Raw genomic sequence first — 19,189 nt, 5'->3', positions numbered from 1 at the left:
AGCAAGGCGGCCGCAAAGAACCATACACGTCGTGCCCGTCGCGGCAACATACAAGCCATCCACTAGTTCCCCCTTCTTAAGGGAATCAGGCAGTGAGAGCCCCTCAGGCGTCTCCAGAAACTTGAGAAAGAGATCTTCTTTGAACTTCTGGCACACCGCTCGAGATAGTGCCCCCTAAGTTCACACGGGGCTTCCAAAGGCTGGTCACAAGAGATCTACACCTCCCTACCCCCCCAGCTGCTCCCATCCACCCCTTCTTGCCTCAGCCGCATCTAGACCCTCCCCCCCTTCCCCCTCCTACTCCTTTCCCATCGCCCTCTGCCCTCCCCTTCCCTGCACCTGCCCCCCTACTACCATCACAAGGAAGCCCATGATCACCCTCACCACCCACCCCCGCTCACTTTATCTCCATCCCCCCCTCCACCCATATTCCTCCCCCTTCCTCCACCTCCCCCTGCCTCAACAGACTCTCCTCATCTTCCTCCTGCCCAACCCCTCCAATGCCCTGGCGCCCCTCTTTGCCTAGCCCATCTGGCTTGGGCACAACTTCAGCTTCTTCCTCTCATTCTCAGCCCGGCCCCTCCTCGCCCCTGGTTCAAGACTCAGCTTCCACGAAGTTAACAAAGGCAGGCTCCCCCTTCTCTCAAGCACCAAGACTGAAGCCCAACCCGGGACAGCACCTCTCTAGAGGCTAGGGCCTTGAAACTACCTTGATATCTCAAATGATTACACCATTGCTATGGAAACGTCGGTCATAATCCTCCAACCCAAGAACGGGGGCTCAACTGGAGCGGTTGGTTACCCCTCCCATCCTTTTTGGGGTTTCAACTTCGCAGCCACTGGAGAGTAGCAGTGGACCCCCCTTCGCTTTGAGCTTATGTTGTGGGAGCACATGTTCTGTATGATTGATGAGTCTTGGGTCATCAAGGAAAAGAGTTACGGATCTCCCACAGCCACACGGCCACCTTCCAACTGGCTTCTCACAAGAGATACGTGGCCTAGGCCTTGTAGTAGCTGTGATCTGCTTGGGGCCATAGCTTAACTTAAGCAGGTCACACACTAACTGTTAAACCAAAGCAATACCGACTACGAGTGGGGACCTCCTCCTTGATGCCGTCGGCTCTGAAGGTAGGCATTGAGCCAGTCATGCCTTTGTTGTGCCATTGCACGGATACGGAACATGCCCCATCCAAAAAAAACCCAATGAAGTCACAGAAGGCCACAATCATCACATAGGCTTCCAATCATAGGGCGGCCCTATTGCCAATCTCCCCTCCTCCCCATGAATTGGACCATGGTGAGTTGGAACGTGCATGGTCTTCATTGCCAGGCACATCAATAGCTGCAATAGCTTTATTCTTTGCAAGGTGCTGCAATGAGCTTTGGTGGATTGTGCAGCCGATTTTCTCATTTTTCAAGAGCACATGTTCTCAGCCTCAGACATAAGACAACAGCGCCGCCTCCTTCGATGGTGTGGGCCGTAGATTTGGTCCCCATCAGTAGTAAGCAGAAGTGGCAAGTATGCATCCAGCTTCTTAGTCCTTGGATACAGATGTTTCTGACCAGGATCAAAGCACAAGCATTTTCAATTGTCATGAGGATGGGGGAGTCTAAGATTAGGATCTTGATTTTTACGCACTAGCAGTAGAGGCCAGCTTTTTCGAGATGTCCCATAGATTGCCTCATGGATTGTTGGAGGAGATTTCAACAATCTAGAGTTTGAGGAGGACAAACAGAGAGAGATCTCCTTTTCTAAGATGCTCCCTTTAAAGCGCAGTACCTTGGAGTAGTTCATCTTTTGGTGGTGAGCAACAAGGATCTGTGGTGGGAGGCGGAGTTCTCTAGACTTCCCGGCAGCCTCAGCTACTCATTTATCTAGAAATGGCATGATGGCTGGCTTGAGCATCTCGACAGATTCTAAGTTGGAGATTCGACGATGCACAAAGGAGGGCACGGAAGGAGTCTCGGCCTATCAGAATCCTTCTCTTGGATTTTGAGAAGGCTTGTGTCAAGGTGTAGCTGCCTTTTTTTGAGGGCACCATGAGGAGGATGGGCTTGTTGGAGAGTTGGATTCAACGTGTTGAGTCCCTATACATGGAGAGTGCCAATCAAATGCTTATTTGGAGCCATACAGGGGAGGCCTTATCCCTCTCCCATTCATACTAAGTATGATGGAGGTGTCCTCTAGTTCTTTTTTTTTTCTATTTGTGGCATAGGCATTTTGCACTGTCAGTGATCTCACTAGGATGTGCTTACCGATCTACCAGGAGGACAAGCTTCCAGGCTTGGAGTTTGCAGATGACACGGCCCTTTCTATGGAGGACATGATAGCGAGCCTTGAGGGAGTTTGGGGTGCCCTTGAGGTATATTGCAAGACATCTAGGGCTAGCATCAATCGGACCAAATCAATTGGCTTCCTTATAGCAACTAAGGAGGCCTAGGAGAGCGTGGACTAGGGAGCCACTCGCGAGGTCAGACGGTGATGTACTTAGGCTTCTAGGTGGGCATTGATATTACAGCATAGCTATGCTAGAGAGTGTGTGGCGCAACCACACTCTCCTTAGCGGAGCAGGCCCTCTTGTATTGAAGCTCAACCACACTCTCCTTAGCGGAGCAGGCGCTCGTGGCCAACCAAATCCTCTTTGGCCACAGCCTGGTACATAGCCTCATGCTGTTGTTTTCAATGGGGATGCATGGGACAGCTCAGTATGTCATTTCTCGTGGGTAGGATCGGATGGCAGGAGGAACACTAGAGCCAGGGTGGCAGACGGTATTCCTACCCCAGGCAGAGGGAGGAGTACGGCTCATTGATTCGAGGATGTAGAGCAAAGCCCTCTTGGGCAAGCTAGAAGTGTGTGGACTAAGGATGCCCCTTTGTCTCCAGAATGTTTTTGGATTGGAAAGAAAGACTCTTTCATCTTCAATGACATGGTCGCAATTTTCTTGATGGAAATTCGTTGCCTGCTGAGAGTTTGCATTGGTCAAAGGTGTTTGATCATCCACTAGCCTTGCAGGAGCCTAGACGCTCTAAGTTTATTTCCTCCAAAGGGATTGAGTTTGTGGGAGATGTGGTTCATATTGATGGCACTTTACTATCTTTTCCCTCAACAACCAGACAGTATGGTTTGGAGTGGGACTGCATTATCAACCTCTTTGGCACTATCTTTCTCATATGCTTCAATGTTGCTTACCGGTGCCAAAGCTAGATCTCACCTACCACCTTATAGATTGGGCTTTACACTGCCAAGGTTCAGCACCCATCCATTACTGTTGGCTAATGTCACGGTTGCGTGCGTGTGTGTGTGTGTGTGTGTGTGTGGTCAGATGCGCACACATGCTTATGGACATTGGCTAGTAGATCCATCGGAAGTAGTACTTGGAAAATTTCAAGGTAAAATCCCTGGTTGTCCATTTTCTAATTCCTTGATTCAGGATTGGAAGCAAGTACTCTCTCACATCAAATGGTCTCCTCATCCTGCTTCTCTAGCATCTTCACTCAGATTGGAGAGTATTCATTGGAGTGCTGTGTTTTCCTCTCCCCTTGCTGTTCAACAACCCATCAGAGCTTACAATCTTATGAAAATGGGTATCCAGTTCATTGATGACGTTGTAGATATGCAAGGAAATATTCTCCCTTTTCCAGTAGCATGTCGACAATACAACCTGGCAATGCATCATAGACCTATTTGGAAAGCTATTGCTGATCTCCTACTTCCTCTGGTTCCGATTCCGACATTGAATGGCAGTGACAGGCTTCAAGATTGGCACCTTCAGCCTTCAAGTCCAAGCATTTCTTCTAAGCCTTTGCAGTTATTGACTTCTATACAGGCTTATCGATTGATATTACCTCCTCCTTGGATTGCCCATCATGCTAATTCTTTATGGCATCTGAACAAATCATTAGCCTGGTGGAAAGGAAGATTGCAAATGATATGGAAGTTGAAAATGCCATTGAAACGACGACTATTCCTATGGAGATGTATTGTTGGTATTCTTCCAGTGGGAGTGAAATTGGCTAAACGACGGATAGCTTCACCTCTCTGTCCAAGATGTCACCTTGCATCGGAGAGTATTCCGCATTTACTGTGGTTTTGTTCATATTCCAGAGACCTTCTAGATAGAATCTCCTATTTTTTATCTTTCAGATTTCCAGCACACAGGTTCTACAGGTTTTTCTGGATGTATGGCAAACTATCAGCTTCTTTGTCACAGTATTCTCTCTTCTTCTACTGGATCAGATACTGGGCCTTATGGACCCTCTGGCTGCAGCGCAATCAAGCATTTCTGAATTCTCCTCTTCAGCATCCTTATGAGTTTTTCAGAGCCTCATTAAGGCAGTCATTATATGATGCCTTACATGAGGAAGATTTGGATGTTTCTTGTATTCAATTTTTCTTTTACTGTTTCTGATGGATAGGGCTGTAGCTCTATTTTGAGCACTGCCTGGATGTAAATGAATGTTTCATAATATAAGTATCTCGGTTTTACAAAAAAAAAAGTGTGTGTGTGTGTTGGGGGGGGTAAAAGATGTGTGTGTGTGTGTGTGTGGTGTGGGTTGCTGCGTTGCTGTCTACTTCTCACGCGGCTACTTCTTCTCAGGCGCGAGATCTCGACCCTGAGATAGAAATGCAAGGCTGACCTCATAAATTTTGCTGCTGTACATAGTTGTTACATTACTATTAATACCTGTATATATGACTGCTCACATCAAATGTTTCACACTCAATGTCCAGGGCATGTGTGACAGTAGGAAATGGAAATCTGTGTGGCTGTACATCAACAGATTTCAGCCTGACATAGTGGCTTTACAAGAACACAACCAACATATGTATGCAGGCAAGACAGGACACTACTGTGGATATGATATTTTTTATGCTGGGGAGCACTCTTTCTCAGGGGTTGTCTTTCTGATCAAACATGAGCTTCAACCAGTCATTGCATTAAATGACAACAAAGGCAGATGGCTTGTTCTCCAATGCTTTATTAGAGGAGAGGAATTTGAATTTGCTTCAGTTTATGCACCTCAGTCCTCTAGAGAAAGAACTGCGATTTGGGATGCCATGCAACAATATCCATGGAGATATCATGCCTACATATGTGGTGATTTCAATAATGCTCCACAACAAGGAGACAACACCTCCAGACATGATCATATGTTATCTCCTGAAAGGCATGCATGGTCTCAACTACTTCTACATCTGGATCTGGTTGACCTTTGGAAAGAATTGCAGCCTTTGTCACCGGGCTACACTTTTCAACATAATGCTCTTTCAGCCTATCAAGCACGTCTCGATCGATGGTATAGTGTTGCGCCCCAACAAAATGGGGAGTTCACATGCAAAATGTGGATTGACTATGCCTTTGCGCATTCAGACCATGCACCACTATGGTTACGGTTATCTTTTCATAACATGCCAGATGATAGATTGCCACACAGAAGACATCTCATCATCAACAATAGTTATTTGCAACATGCTGATTTCAAGGCAATGGTTACTGAAGCAGCTCATTGTCTTTCCTCTAGCAGCCATCTAAATGTTGATGATGCCTGGGATACTTTTATTTCTAAAATGCAAGTGGTGATTAGAGTTTATGGCAAGTCTTACATGAAGACTCTGAGGGAAACCATTGCTCAGGCCAAATCTACTTGTCAAGACCTCACTGAACTCAGTCATCACCGTTCTTTGTCCTTGCATGAGCAAACAACACTATGCCAGGCCAGACATTGTCTTAAACTAAATGATCAAAGGAAATTGGCAAAATGGGAGACTAGAGCAAGACAAAGAGCCTTTACAGATAAAGGTTGCTCTTCCAAAGAATTTTTCAAAAGTTTACATCAGAAGAGAATCAAAACAGAAATTTGCAGAGTGCTTATGCCTGATGGATCATGGACTACCTCACGGTCACAGCTTGCTTCCTTTTGTGTGCATCATTTCTCGCAGCAATTTGCCTCTGCAGCTCCTCTCTCGCAACAAATTTTACATGCACGAAATTTACTGTTGCAACATGTTTCTCCTATCATTTCCCCTCCTAAAGCTTTGGAATTGGAGGAACCTTTTACTGAGAGGGAACTGTCAGATGCGATCAAATCATGTGGCAGATGGAAATCCCCTGGATGGGATGGTTTAACAGTAGAGTTTTTTCTAGCCTACTGGCCTATTTTGAAGCATTCTTTGCTATATATGGTGAATGCTGCGTGGCAAAATCAGAAAATGCCAGACACATGGAAGAGAGGTCTTGTTAAGCTCCTTCTCAAAAAACAAATTTGTGAGTCTTTGGCAGATTGGAGACCTATCACTCTTATGCCCGTAATTTACAAAGTCACCACCAAAATGGTTGTCGATCGGCTAAAGGGGATTTTACATGATGGGTTGCATCCTGCTCAATATGGCTTTGTCCCGCGCAGGCACATCACCGATAACATTGCTAATGCCTACATTGGAATTGAATATGCTAAATATACACAGCAGGATGTTTTGTTACTGCAAATTGATATTGCCAAAGCCTTTGATACTGTTCAGTGGGATTTTATTTCATCGACTATGCAAGCATTGGGTTTTGGCACAAAAATGCAGCAGCTCATCACTTGGCTATATCAAGATAGTGAAGCTGCCTGTATACTCTCAGGAGATATTTCCCCATCCTGGACTCTTGCTTGCTCTGTCAGGCAAGGATGTCCCCTAAGTGCTTTACTTTTTGCTATAGCCACCCATCCACTGCTTCAATATTTGGATCACCATTTGGACACTGATCAGTTACACGGTTTGGAGATTCTTGGTAGTCGCAGCATGATTGCTCAGGCATATGCTGATGATTCATTCTTTACTCCAAAAAATACTCGGGCTGATTTGTCCATGATTATGCATGCTCTTACTACATATGGTTTGGCTGCTGGCCTTCGGGTCAATTTTCAGAAATCGAAATTGCTGCCATTACATGGACAGGAATGGCACAACCTTCTGTGGCCTGGAGAAATTGTCCCCACTTCTCATTTTATTCGACATCTTGGTTATCCTCTAGGCTGGGGACTCACCCGCTCACAACAAACTGATTGGTGCTAGCAAAGTTAAGGGCAAAACTTGAATATTGGAAGCTTGCAACTTGGCCATTACATGTTCGCCTGCGAATCACACAACCCATTTTGATAGCATACATACAATTTTATCTGCCTCTCACCATGTTCACTAAGGCAGATCTGGTTTCATTTATGTCAGCTATCATGGAAATTTTCTGGTGTTCAAAACATGGCAAGAAAAGTCTCAGATTACTCTCTATGCATCGTCTCTGTTCTCCCAAGATGCACGGAGGTCTGAACATTCTTGATATTCAAATGCATTTACTTGCTCACAGAGGGAAAATGATGATACAGTTTATGCAAGGAGATCAGCCTTGGGCTTACATGATTCGCTCTCTCTTATTACATCTTCATACACCTGCCTTTGGGCATTGGCAGCTTACTCAGTGGGATTTTTTATTTGGCTCTATCCAAGGCAAGATCAGAGGATGCCCTTTTGTCTCTCGTCTGCTTCTTGATTGGAAACATATTCTATCCCATTTGGAATGGCATGGCAGGGACTCTCTCGGGCAACTCTTTGAGGGTAGAGAATATTTTTTGGTCTAAAGTTTTCCACCCCCCTTTGGCCATACAAGAACCCCGACGTTCTTATTTTCTCTCCTTCAAAGGCATTTCATCTGTGGCGGATGTACTTCGGGATGATGGCACAATCTTATCTTTTTCTATGGCTTGGGAGCTCATTATCGCCCTTTATGGCATCGAATATCAGCAATGCTCCAACCGTACTTGCCGGTACCCCATTTGGAACTTCAAAATCGGCTTGAGGATTGGATCTTACGCTCTCCTTCCTTATATGCCCGTCCTCTGAAGCTCTCACATATCACAGTGTCATCACTGTATAAAGTGTTATTACCTCCGCCTTGGATTTCCCACAAAGCAAATACTGTTTGGCATATAGATCACCCAATGAAGTGGTGGAGAAAAAGGCTGCGTCTCCTTTGGCATTACAAAGTCCCTCTACGACAACAGCTTTTCCTATGGCGAGTTCTTGGCATTTTTCCATCCGGACAGTTACTCGCACACAGACATATAGCTTCAGCTGTTTGTCACCGATGTCAGCACTCTACTGAATCAGTGTTTCATATCTTTTGGTCCTGTCCAAACACTTCTGATCTCATTGCTCTCATCAGACAGAGGCTTTGACAGCGATTTCCTACTATTACTTTTGGCAGATTTTTCTGGTTGTTTGGCTTTCATCCAGAGAGGGTTTTGATTTATTTTTTGTATGGGTGCGCTATTGGACACTATGGACTTTATGGATGGACAGAAATCATAGAGTCTTTGGTGATCCACTTTTTTCATCTTTTCTTTTTTTCAAACGATCTCTGCAACAATCATTTTATGATTGTCTTCAGACTCGTTTGATTGATCAGGATGTATATACAGCTTATACTGAGATCTTCAATTGAGTAGTAGTTACTTCGTTTTTTTGAAGTAACTATGAATGTAATTTTTCTACAGCAATAAAAGATTTCTTCCCACAAAAAAAAAAGTGTGTGTGTGGTGTGTGTGTGTATGTGTGTGTGTGAGAGGAGCTGCGCAGGCGTGAGAGATCGTTGCCCCTGCTGTTCATCCTTGTAAGAGATCGCGTGGTGACTGTCTCCCTATCTGTACATCTGTACGGCCGCCGTACGATTCCCGTACGTTCGCCGTACGATTTTCGTACACCCATCTCGCATATCTCTTCGGGTCTTTGAACTGAGCTTTGTCCATGCCTGCATAGCCCTACTAGACTACCTTCCCTGCGTCCGTACAGCCCGTCAGATAATCTGTGCAACCGTCACCGTCAGTCTTCCTGTACACTCGTCACTTTTTCCGTACAGCCTGCCTTTTGTTCCGTACAGCCTGTCAGCCCCGTTACAATCTGTCTGCCCTTCCGTACAATCTGTCAGCTTCTCCGTACGTCCATACAGCCTGTCAATCCATAAGTCCATACAGCCTGTTAGTCACCGTCGTGACCCGTCTGCCTCTCTCCGTTTGGTACCTGCTGAATCCCTTAGCCTCCATGGCAGAAACAAGCAAGTATTATGTCAAGAGAGCACTCTCTCCTGAACCTAAAAGACAATCAAGGGAAACTTCGCCCCCCATAGCTCCTTCATCTGAAGATGCTTCCTATGTGTTTGACATGTTGAATGATGATTTTCAACAAAGTAGAAGAGAATGGATTCTACCTGCTCCGGAACTCACTTACAAGATAAAGTTGCCTTCTCTTGTGCATCCTTTGAAGAAGCTCTCTCAAACTGCAGTTATCATCTTTTTCCCAGGCAAAATACCCTCGGCTAATGATGTGGGACAATGGGTGAATTCTCTCCTAGGTGGATGCTATGTAGAAGGAGTCTATTTTGCCTCCCGAGGATTTTATGGAGTTCATCTTTTAGATGCCTTGACAAAACAAAAGATGCTGGAAATGTCCCCTTTATTTTTTGGTCGTCAAATGGTGCACATCATGCCCTGGTCCCCTAATAAGGACTATCAGACTCTCATCAAGCATCATTGCCCTGTATGGGTTGAAGTGGTTGATTTTCCAGATTACATGAGAACAGAGCTTCCAGGCTTAGCCATGACATTGGGACAAGTGATCTGTCCCCCTCGTCCCACAAGTAATAAAAATCGTTTTTGCATCTTATGGGATACTGATCGACCAACCCCCTCTGCTATTGCAGTTGAGATTGAGGGTGTTAATTTGGGAAAGAAATATTTGACTTTAAAATGGGGCATTTTTGATGGAGCTTGTTTCTCTTGTCACAAGTTTGGGCACCTAGCTTCGGAGTGTCCCTCTATCCTTCATCCGCCTCCTCCAGCAGCTATTCCTCTGCCATCTCATAAAGGAGGCCTGAAGACATATGTGGAAAAGACTGAAGCTAAAGGAGTAAAGCCTTTAGTTCAAACAGGGAGCCAGGCCAATTCAGCTCAAAATAAGGATAAAGGAAAAAGTAAGTTAGTGGAAAATAATTCTTCTTCTCACGAGGGTTGGCAGACTGCAAAGAAGACGGTGCCTCTCAAACAAAGACCTCTCCAATCTCGTAATTGGGATGCTTCTGCTCCTTCTCCAGGACAACCTTCTACCTCTTCGGGCAACCCCATCTCAAAGGCATGGGTTAATGCAGTCAAGAAGGGTCTTCCACTTTGTGAAGAAGATGATTTAGTCAGAGAATTGGATGCTGAGGGTCAGCAAGACCCTGTGGCAATGGCGAAGGCTTGATGCCTCCCTTTCTTTTTGAGGACAGTTCATCTCTTGTACATATTTTCATGTGTGCTTCTCTTAAATGTATTTCTTATAATATACAGGGCCTCTGCAACCAGAAAATAAATGGAGCCTCCTATGGCATTATATAAATAAAACTCATCTCGATGTAGTGTGTCTGCAAGAGCATAATCAGCATTCTTTTGCTGGCCAGCATGGGTTCTTTTTAGGATATGATATATTTTATGCAGGATCTGAACGATTCTCTGGGCTGTGCATTTTAGCCAGACATGATCTGCAACCCTGGATAGCATATAATGATCTTGGTGGTCGATGGATGATTATCCAATGTATGATCAATGGAGAGATTTTTGAAATCGGCTCCTTGTATGCCTCTCAAAATTCAGCTTCTAGAGCTCAAATGTGGGACTCCATAAAGCAATATCCTTGGTCCTCAAATGCTCTACTTTGTGGCGACTTCAATAATTCTCCTCACTGGAAGGACAATACCACGCACAAATCCCATATGCTGCCCTTTGAAATCCAGCAATGGGAACATATGACTTCATCGCTTCAATGTGCAGATTTATGGACAGCAACTCACCCATCAGTTATGGGATTTACATATCATCATAATGCTTTTACAGAATATTGGGCCAGGCTTGATAGATGTTATCTTATTCATGCTCAGCAATATGATGAATATACATGCCACATGTGGACTGATTATTCTCAACAATTACCTGATCACACTCCACTTTGGTTCACCCTTTCATTTGGAATGCCTCTGGATGACTTGCAGCTCTCTCCAGTCAGACATTTACAAGTCAATCAATTGTATCTTTCTCATGAAAAATTCCAGCAAATGATCAGACTGGCTTGCAGGCCATTGTAATCCCATGCTCAGGAGGATTTGGACTTTGCTTGGAACTCTTTTGTACATTGTACTCAAAATGTCATTAAGGAATATGGAAGATGGTACATGGCAGAAACCAGACAGCATATCCACTGGGCAAAATCATACAAGCAGCATTTGGTACAAATTAGCCATCAAAGGTCTCTATCTGCTTCTGAGCAGCATTTATTGTCCTGTGCTTCCTCCATAATTGATGCCAATGATAAACGAAAGCTTTCTAAATGGCAGACCAGGGCTAGAGTTAAACCTATGCTAGATAAGGGTTGTTCCTCGAAATCTTTCTTTCGGAATTTACATGCACATAGACAAAGTCAATCTATCATGAGGGTCAGGAAACCAGATGGTCTTTGGACCCAGAGTTTATCTCAGCTACAAAAACAATGTTTGGATCATTTTCGGTTTCTTTTTTCTCAGCCCTCTTCTTCTACACCTCAGGTTGCATTGGCTCGGAACAGATTTACAGAGCTTGTTTCTCCTATTGTTTCTTTGCAAAAAGCTACAATGCTGGAAATGTCTTTCTCAGATATTGAATTGGATGAAGCCCTCAAGCATTTGGGTAAACATAAATCCCCTGGCTGGGATGGTTTGACGGTTGAATTTTTTGTAGCCTTCTGGGCTGAATTGAGGGGTCCAATTTTGAAGTTCATTAATGTAGCCTGGCAGCATCAACATCTTCCCTCAGCTTGGAAGCATGGTTTGGTTAAGCTTGTGCCCAAAAAACCTCTATGTGAGACAATGGATGACTGGAGGCCCATCACTTTGATGCCGGTTATATACAAACTTATTGCCAAAATGTTGGTACATCGGATAAAGGATATCCTTCATGATGGACTTCATCCTAGGCAATATGGTTTTGTTCCAAGACGGCATATTCATGACAATATCTCTAATACTCTCATCGCAATGGAATATGCGAAATATTCAGCTCAAGATGTTTTGGTCATGTAGGTGGATGTGGCGAAGGCATTTGATATTGTAAAGTGGGATTATGTCTCTCAAATCATGTTTAAACTTGGTTTTGGGCCAAAGCTAGTTAATGTCATATATTGGCTTTACTCAGATTCCATTGCACAATGCTTTATAGGGAATCATTTGTCTGAGTCTTGGACTCTGGAACGATTAGTTCGACAGGGATGCCCTCTCAGTGCTTTGCTCTATGCCATTGCTTCACATCCTTTACTTCTTTATATGGATCATCTGGTTGATACTGGACAGTTAGTGGGGCTTCAGATTTCTGGTTCACGACCCTTCATTGCACAGGCTTATGCAGATGATTCATTCTTCATGCCAAAGAACAGTCCTTTGGAGCTTCGTCTCTTGATGGATACCCTTTCAGATTTTGGGTTGGCAGCTGGTCTTAAAATTAATTTTCAGAAATCAAAACTCTTGCCTCTCAAGCATTGTGACTGGCATGCTATCCTGTGGCCCGGCCAGATTATTTCTCCGGAAAACATACTAAGACATTTGGGCTATCCCATTGGCTGGAAAATCAAAAATAAGCATCAAATATCATGGGTGTCCAACAAAATTCAGGACAAATTAGAATATTGGAAATCTCCACTTGTCCTCTGCATGTACGGCTTCGAATTGTCTAGTCCATTGTTCTAGCTTATGTCCAGTTCTACCTTCCTCTATTACATTGGTCATCTCGAGACCTCACTTCCTTTATGTCTCAAGCCATGGAGATTTTTTGGAAAACTAAGCTTCATAAAAAAGCTTTAAGGTTGCTCAAAATGGAATTGCTTTGCTCACCAAGAATGCATGGTGATTTGAATATAATAAACATTAAATTTCATGTGTTGGCAAGAAAGATCACTACGCGTGGTCAGATGCGCACAAACGCTTATGGACATTGGCTAGTTGATCCATTGGAAGTAGTACTTGGAAATTTTCAAGGTAAAATCTCTGGTTGTCCATTTTCTACTTCCTTGATTCAGGATTGGAAGCAAGTACTCTCTCACATCGAATGGTCTCCTCGTCTTGCTTCTATAGCTTCCTCAATCAGAATGGAAAGCATTCATTGGAGTGCTGTGTTTTCCTCTCCCCTTGCTGTACAACAACCAATTAGAGCTTACAATCTTATGAAATTGGGCATCCGTTTCATTGATGACGTGGTGGATACGCAAGGACATATTCTCTCTTTTCCAACAGCATGTCGGCAATAGAATCTTGGGATGCATCACAGACCTATTTGGAAAGCTATTGCTGATCTCTTACTCCCTTTGGTCCCGATTCCAACATTGAATGTAAGAGACAGGATTCAAGATTGGCACCTTCAGTCTTCAAGTCCAAGAATATCCTCTCGGCCTTTGCATTTATTGACTTCTATACAGGCTTATCGATTGATATTACCTCCTCCTTGGATTGCTCATCATGCTAATTCTCTATGGCATTTGAATAAATCATTAGCCTGGTGGAAAGGAAAATTGCAATTGATATGGAAGTTGAAAATGCCATTGAAGCAGAGACTCTTTCTATGGAGATGCATTGTTGGTATTCTTCCAGTGGGAGTGAAATTAGCTCAAAGAAGGATTGCTTCACCTCTTTGTCCAAGATGTCATCATATTCCTGAGAGTATTCCGCATCTATTGTGGTTTTGTTCATATTCCAGAGACCTTCTAGACAAGATCTCCTATTTCTTATCTCTCAGATTCCCTGCACACAGGTTCTACAAGTTTTTCTAGATGTATGGCAAACTATCAGCTTCTTTGTCGCAATATTCTCTTTTCTTCCAATGGATCAGATACTGGGCCTTATGGACCCTCTGGCTGCAGCGAAATCAAGCATATCTGAATTCTCCCCTTCAGCATCCTTATGAGTTCTTTCGAGCCTCATTGCGGCAGTCTTTATATGATGCAGTACATGAGGAAGATTTGGATGTTTCTTGTATTCAGCTTTTCTTTTACTACTTCTGATGGATAGGGCTTTGGCTCTTTTCTTGAGCACTGCCCTGATGTAAATGAATGTTTCATAATATATTGGTTTCACCCAAAAAAAAAAAAAAGTGTGTGTGTGTCGGTGTTGGGCACCATGGTCTTTATATCATGCCCGTAACCCTCGGCTCTATGGCAACTCCTCTGTGGATATTTATTATTTCTTCTATTCCTCCCTGCATCGCTCCCTTCAAGACGCACATTTCATGGGAGATCTTCCTGCGGACCAGCTAGAAGTGTTCTTTCACTCTTATTAGCTTCTTGTACTAGCTGTTCTTTACTGGGAGCAGCTATCTTATGTTTTCTTTTCAGCTTCTTTGCGTATGAGTAGTAGCTGTCTCACTTTGAGACAGCTATGAATGTATATTCTTCTTAATGAAAGGCTCTTTTACCCACACAAAAAAAGAAAGCATGTGTGTGTGTGGCTTCTTTGGGACAGCTATGAATGTACATTTTTCTCAAATTTCAATGAAGGTTCTTTCACCCCAAAAAAAAAGTGTGTAATTGCTGGTCTCCACTATGGGTTGTAATATTAAAAACATGCATTTCACCCCAAAAAAAAAGAGTGTGTGTGTGGCTTCTTTGCTTCGGTCCCTATAGGATGCTCATTCCTTTGGAGACCTTCCTCAGGCCCACTTGGAGGGTTTTTATTACTGTTTTTAGTTATGAGTAGTAGCTGTCCCACTCTCGGACAGCTATGAATGTAAAACTTCATGCAAAACTTCTTTTGCAAATAAATGTGTGTGTGCACGCATGCGCACATACATGCACATACATTGTATGTTTACAGCATATCATATATTGCATATCATATGCTATGTAATATAATGTATATTATAAATAATATAATATATAAGGAAGTAAGCATATACATATAGATATAGATATAGAGTTTATGTATATAAGACACTTGGATGAAGCTGATTTCGGATCAGCTGCCTACGGCGACGGTGTGGAACTCCGCCTACGCCCTGTATGTTCCAGCTGACTATCCTCATTGACGGGAGGATGCTAGATGGAAAGGCTTACCCGACCTAGTAGAGGAGACCATCTTCCCCTGGGCCGAAATACTCCTGCTAAGGGCAGGAAACTCAACAAGTGAGAGGATCCCCACACCTGCTGAAGGGAAGGCCCTATCAAACGGACCCCTAAGGTGGAGGGCACAAACTCCTCATCATCCATGAAAGTCGCCGCATCTGCCAGTGCCAAAAAAGAGATCCTGATAAGCAAGTCTGGCCGAGGAGTTCGAGGAAGACCTGCACTCGTGGAAGGAGGAGGAGAAGGACCTGCCAGGTCTCTATCAGCAGAACTGGAGCTGGGCACTAAGGAGGCCTGTGGTTGGGCTAAAGAGGAATCTGGAGTCCTCATCTATGCCTGCACTTTCTCGGTCGTCCTGACTGTGGCAAAAACAGCCTGCGCGAAAGAAGTGCCTGTAGCCCCCTCGTGGTCAACAACCAAGGTGACTGGGGTTGGTGCATCTAAAGGCCCTCCTAATGTGGAACAGTAGTGTCTGGGGCTGCAGCAACATCCACCTCTGGAGTCTAGAAGGCGTCTGTCTGAACAGGATCAGAGGTCTCCTCCTGAGGTAAAGGAGCGGCTCTGATAGCTCTCCACCATGGTACTGGGTGTGGGCGCTCTGCTGTCCCTGGTGGTCCTAGCATGCGGGAAGCAGGGCGCCCTGCTACTCGTGGCGATCCTGGAGTGCGTGGTACAGGGTGCTAGGGAGGTGCAGTTGGGGTAGTACGTGAAGGAGCCACACCAGAAGACCTCTTGGGTCTTTTTCTCTTCCTTGGGTAGTCTCTAGCAAAGTGCCCAAGGGTCCTGCAAATCCTGCACTGGTCCTATCGACCTGAAATCTCGACTCTCTGTCGAAAGAGAGAGCCGTCTAGACGCTGAAGCATGATGTGGTCATCTGAGATGTTAGAGTCAGAGACAATGACCCTAACACGAGGCACCCCGTCTGCACTGACTGCCTCTACCAAGGAAGAAGGCATTCCAGGAAGGGTGGGGATCTCAATGACCACTCCAAATGTGGCTCCGATAGTGACAAGCAGTCGATGGTAGACCTCAGAAAGACCAGGAAATCTAATAAACAGTGATGTGACCTGCCTGTTCTCCTCGACCGGATCGAAGCCAAAGGTGTAGGGTAAAAGAAATATCCTCCTCGAACCCAAAGCCAGGGGATTAGCTTTGAGAACAAGGGCCGTGGACTTGTGGGAGTCGAAAATCACTTGGAAGAATCCACGTCCCAGAAGTCGAAAATCCTTGAGGTGTGGGGCAAGATCTCCTGGTAATGCCACTAGCATCCAGTCTCTGGCCTGTGATCTGGAAGGGTGTGACCCAAAGATGCGGGCAAAAAGTGATGTGGAGCCTTCTAGTTTCACATCTTTCTTGAGCTGCTGCAACTCGTCTTTTGAGAAAATGATGGTTCTCGCGGCCGGTGGAGGTGGACAAAGATTGGCTGAGTGGGGATCCATTCGCCAATCGAAGTGAAAGGGCCGATTCAAACACTGAAAAAGCTCCGTCCGTGAAACTACTGCCCAGGACGCCCTAAAACACGGGCGCAGGAAGAAGGAGAACAGGAGAGGAGCAGGGGGAGGCTGCGGGGGGGAGGGATTTAGGAAGGGAGGGGGCGGGGAGGGAGAGGGAGGACGGGGGAGAAGAAGAGAAAGGAGGGGGCGGGATAGGAAGGGAGGGAGGGAACTTGCGGGGAAGGGGAAGGAGGGCGGGGCGGAGAAAGGGAGGGGGCTGGTTAGGAAGGGTGGGGTGACGGAGGGGGCGGGGGGGGGGGCGGGCCTCCTCAACAAGGTGGAGGAAGGGCTAGAGGACAAGCTCAGGGTGCAGGACAAGTGCTAGAGGGAGGCGGGGAGTGTAGGGGCAGCAGGCGGGGGGGAGAGGGGAGCGGGTGAGAGGAAAGGAGGTGGCGGGGGATGGGGAGGGCAGGGGCAGCAGGCGGGGGGGGGGAGAGCAGAGCTGGTGGGGGGAAAGGAGGGGGCGGGGGAGGGGGAGAGAGGGGGCGGGGGCAAGAGAGGGACGGGGAGGGCAGGGGCGGGGGTAAAGGAGGGGGCAGGGCAAGGGAGGGAGGGGGGCGGAGGAGAAGGAGGGGGCGGGGAAGGCAGGGGCAGCAGGCGGGGGAGGGAGAGGGCAGCGACGGGGGGGAGGGGGCAGCGAGGGGAGGGGGCAGGGAGGGCAGCGAGGGGAGGGAGGGGGGAGGGCAGCGAGGGAGAGGAGGAGGAGGGTGAGGGAGGGGCTGACGGAGGGGGCAGGAGGCTTTACGGGGAGGAGCAGCAGCTCTTGGGAGGAGGAGCCAAATATTGACCTTTTAATCTCAAATCTTATGGATTTCAGTAAATCCGAAGTTTTGGGAAACAAGCTTAGTTTCCAGGTTTTGATCGGTATAGACATATGCTTCCACTAGGACGCTATTCAGGGAAGTTTTAAGTGCATAGATGTTGTCTATTCCCCAAACCAAGACTAGGTCTCGAATTGCGTTATACTTTTCGAGGGTTTTTTTCAGTTTGTGGCTTTCGGTTGGCCATTTGTATTTACTATTTAAGATAGTTCACGACAGATCCACAAACTGGTGTTGTAGCAATCATAGCACGTGGGTGTGTGGTGTATTATGGTGGTATGGGATGCCATGATTCATCACATGCTGCGTGGTTATGCCAGAGTATCCAGATTCATTTACGACTCTGCGCCTACAAACACACGAATATCTTTTCCTTTTTTACAAGACAGATTACTTATACAGACAATTATGAGATGTTAGCTTAAATCATAATAATGTCTGTTGAAATGTTGATTCTTGATACTCAAAGCTTCTTTGAGATTGACCCGTCAGGTTTGCTTTGAGTCAGGATCCAAGACAACGCTTTTTGAGCTTGAAAAGCAGATATTTTGACTTTTCAGGTCTAGGAAGTCGAATTTGATTAACTTCGAGTTTGGGAAGTGTAGATTGTTGTACTTTCCTAGTTTGGAAATAAGATTTGATATTTCTCCATTTGGGAAGAGACTATTGTTGTGACTTCAGTGGCAGATTCTGGGTTTTTTCGAGTTCCCACTGTAAAGGACATCAAGACTAAAGCAAGCGAGTCAAATGATAGATATTTGGGCGCAACTCTTTAGGATAGTTGTTGCTTACCTTGGGTGCTAGTAGCATGTGCCTACCTTAAGTATTGGTAGCATTGTCACAGTAGAATTGCCAGTTGGTTCATAGACAAAAATGTTGCTTTTTGACCAAGACTTCATGCTCATCTGATGTTTTTGAGCAACTGGATCTCTTGGTAGGATTGTCCTTGAGTCTATTGGTTTCGACCAATAATGAGTTGTTTCTGGCGAGGTAACTACGTCTTCTAAGTTTTTATGAGCTCAGGAGTGAGCTCTTTGAGGAAGGGGAGTATGTCATGCACACGCTAGGGACAAGCAGGCAGATGATGAGCTAGAGTCCTATCCGTGGAAACATGGGTCAGCAGGATTGCTTTTTCTCTTTTCTTAGTGCTTGTCTGCTTTTCTTGGCTTTTCTTGGCGAACACTCTTCCCTGAGGAGGGTCAAGGCCATAGTTGCACACACCAACCATTGAGGGAGCAGAGCTAGGAGGTACCAACGCAGCTGTTCACCATGGCAATTTCCACGAGGCTCTCTAGCTTGGGCTCGGTGGGGCCGATCGAGTCAGGATCAGCATGGTTGAGTGGCCAGTTGCCTGCATCTGATTCTGGTGTTGTAGACCAGGGTTTCAATAGGGTTAGATCCGGTGAGGGAGTGACATGGTGCTAGTGGTAGTAGCGGTGGTGATGGTGAGGTGTAAGTGGCCGTGGTGACAGCAGAGAAGGTGGAGAAGATGCTGATGGCGGTGAAGAAGATAGAAGTGGAGGAAAAGGCAGAGGAGAAGGTGATGGTGGCGGCAGTAGTCGTGTTGATGACAGTTGGACTAGTGGTAGTGATGGCAAAGCAGGTGGCAGTGATGGTGGTGGTAGTGATGGCATAGAAGGTCGAGGTTTAGTGGAGATTGAAAGTCTCCAATTTTTGGTATGACATAGCAGTCCCATCAGTCTCAAAATATTCAATGTCTTTTTGTTGC

The 19,189-nt window shown here is 45.6% G+C and overlaps 1 protein-coding gene and 1 pseudogene across 1 annotated transcript in view; one reads left to right on the top strand and one right to left on the bottom strand.

Annotated features, from left to right (window-relative positions):
* Positions 1-19,189, bottom strand: part of LOC147891533 (protein ZINC INDUCED FACILITATOR-LIKE 1-like) — a 227,507-nt gene that overhangs the window by 125,860 nt on the left and 82,458 nt on the right. The window lies entirely within an intron of this gene.
* Positions 9,121-19,143, top strand: LOC147891534 (uncharacterized; annotated as a pseudogene).

Source organism: Dipteris shenzhenensis, chromosome 17 (genome assembly GCF_047967505.1).
Source record: "Dipteris shenzhenensis isolate YYH24624 ecotype China chromosome 17, Dip_SZ_1.0, whole genome shotgun sequence".
Taxonomy (NCBI): Eukaryota; Viridiplantae; Streptophyta; class Polypodiopsida; order Gleicheniales; family Dipteridaceae; genus Dipteris; species Dipteris shenzhenensis.
The sequence above is the reverse complement of the archived record's forward strand: the minus strand, read 5'-3'. Positions and strand labels throughout refer to the sequence as shown.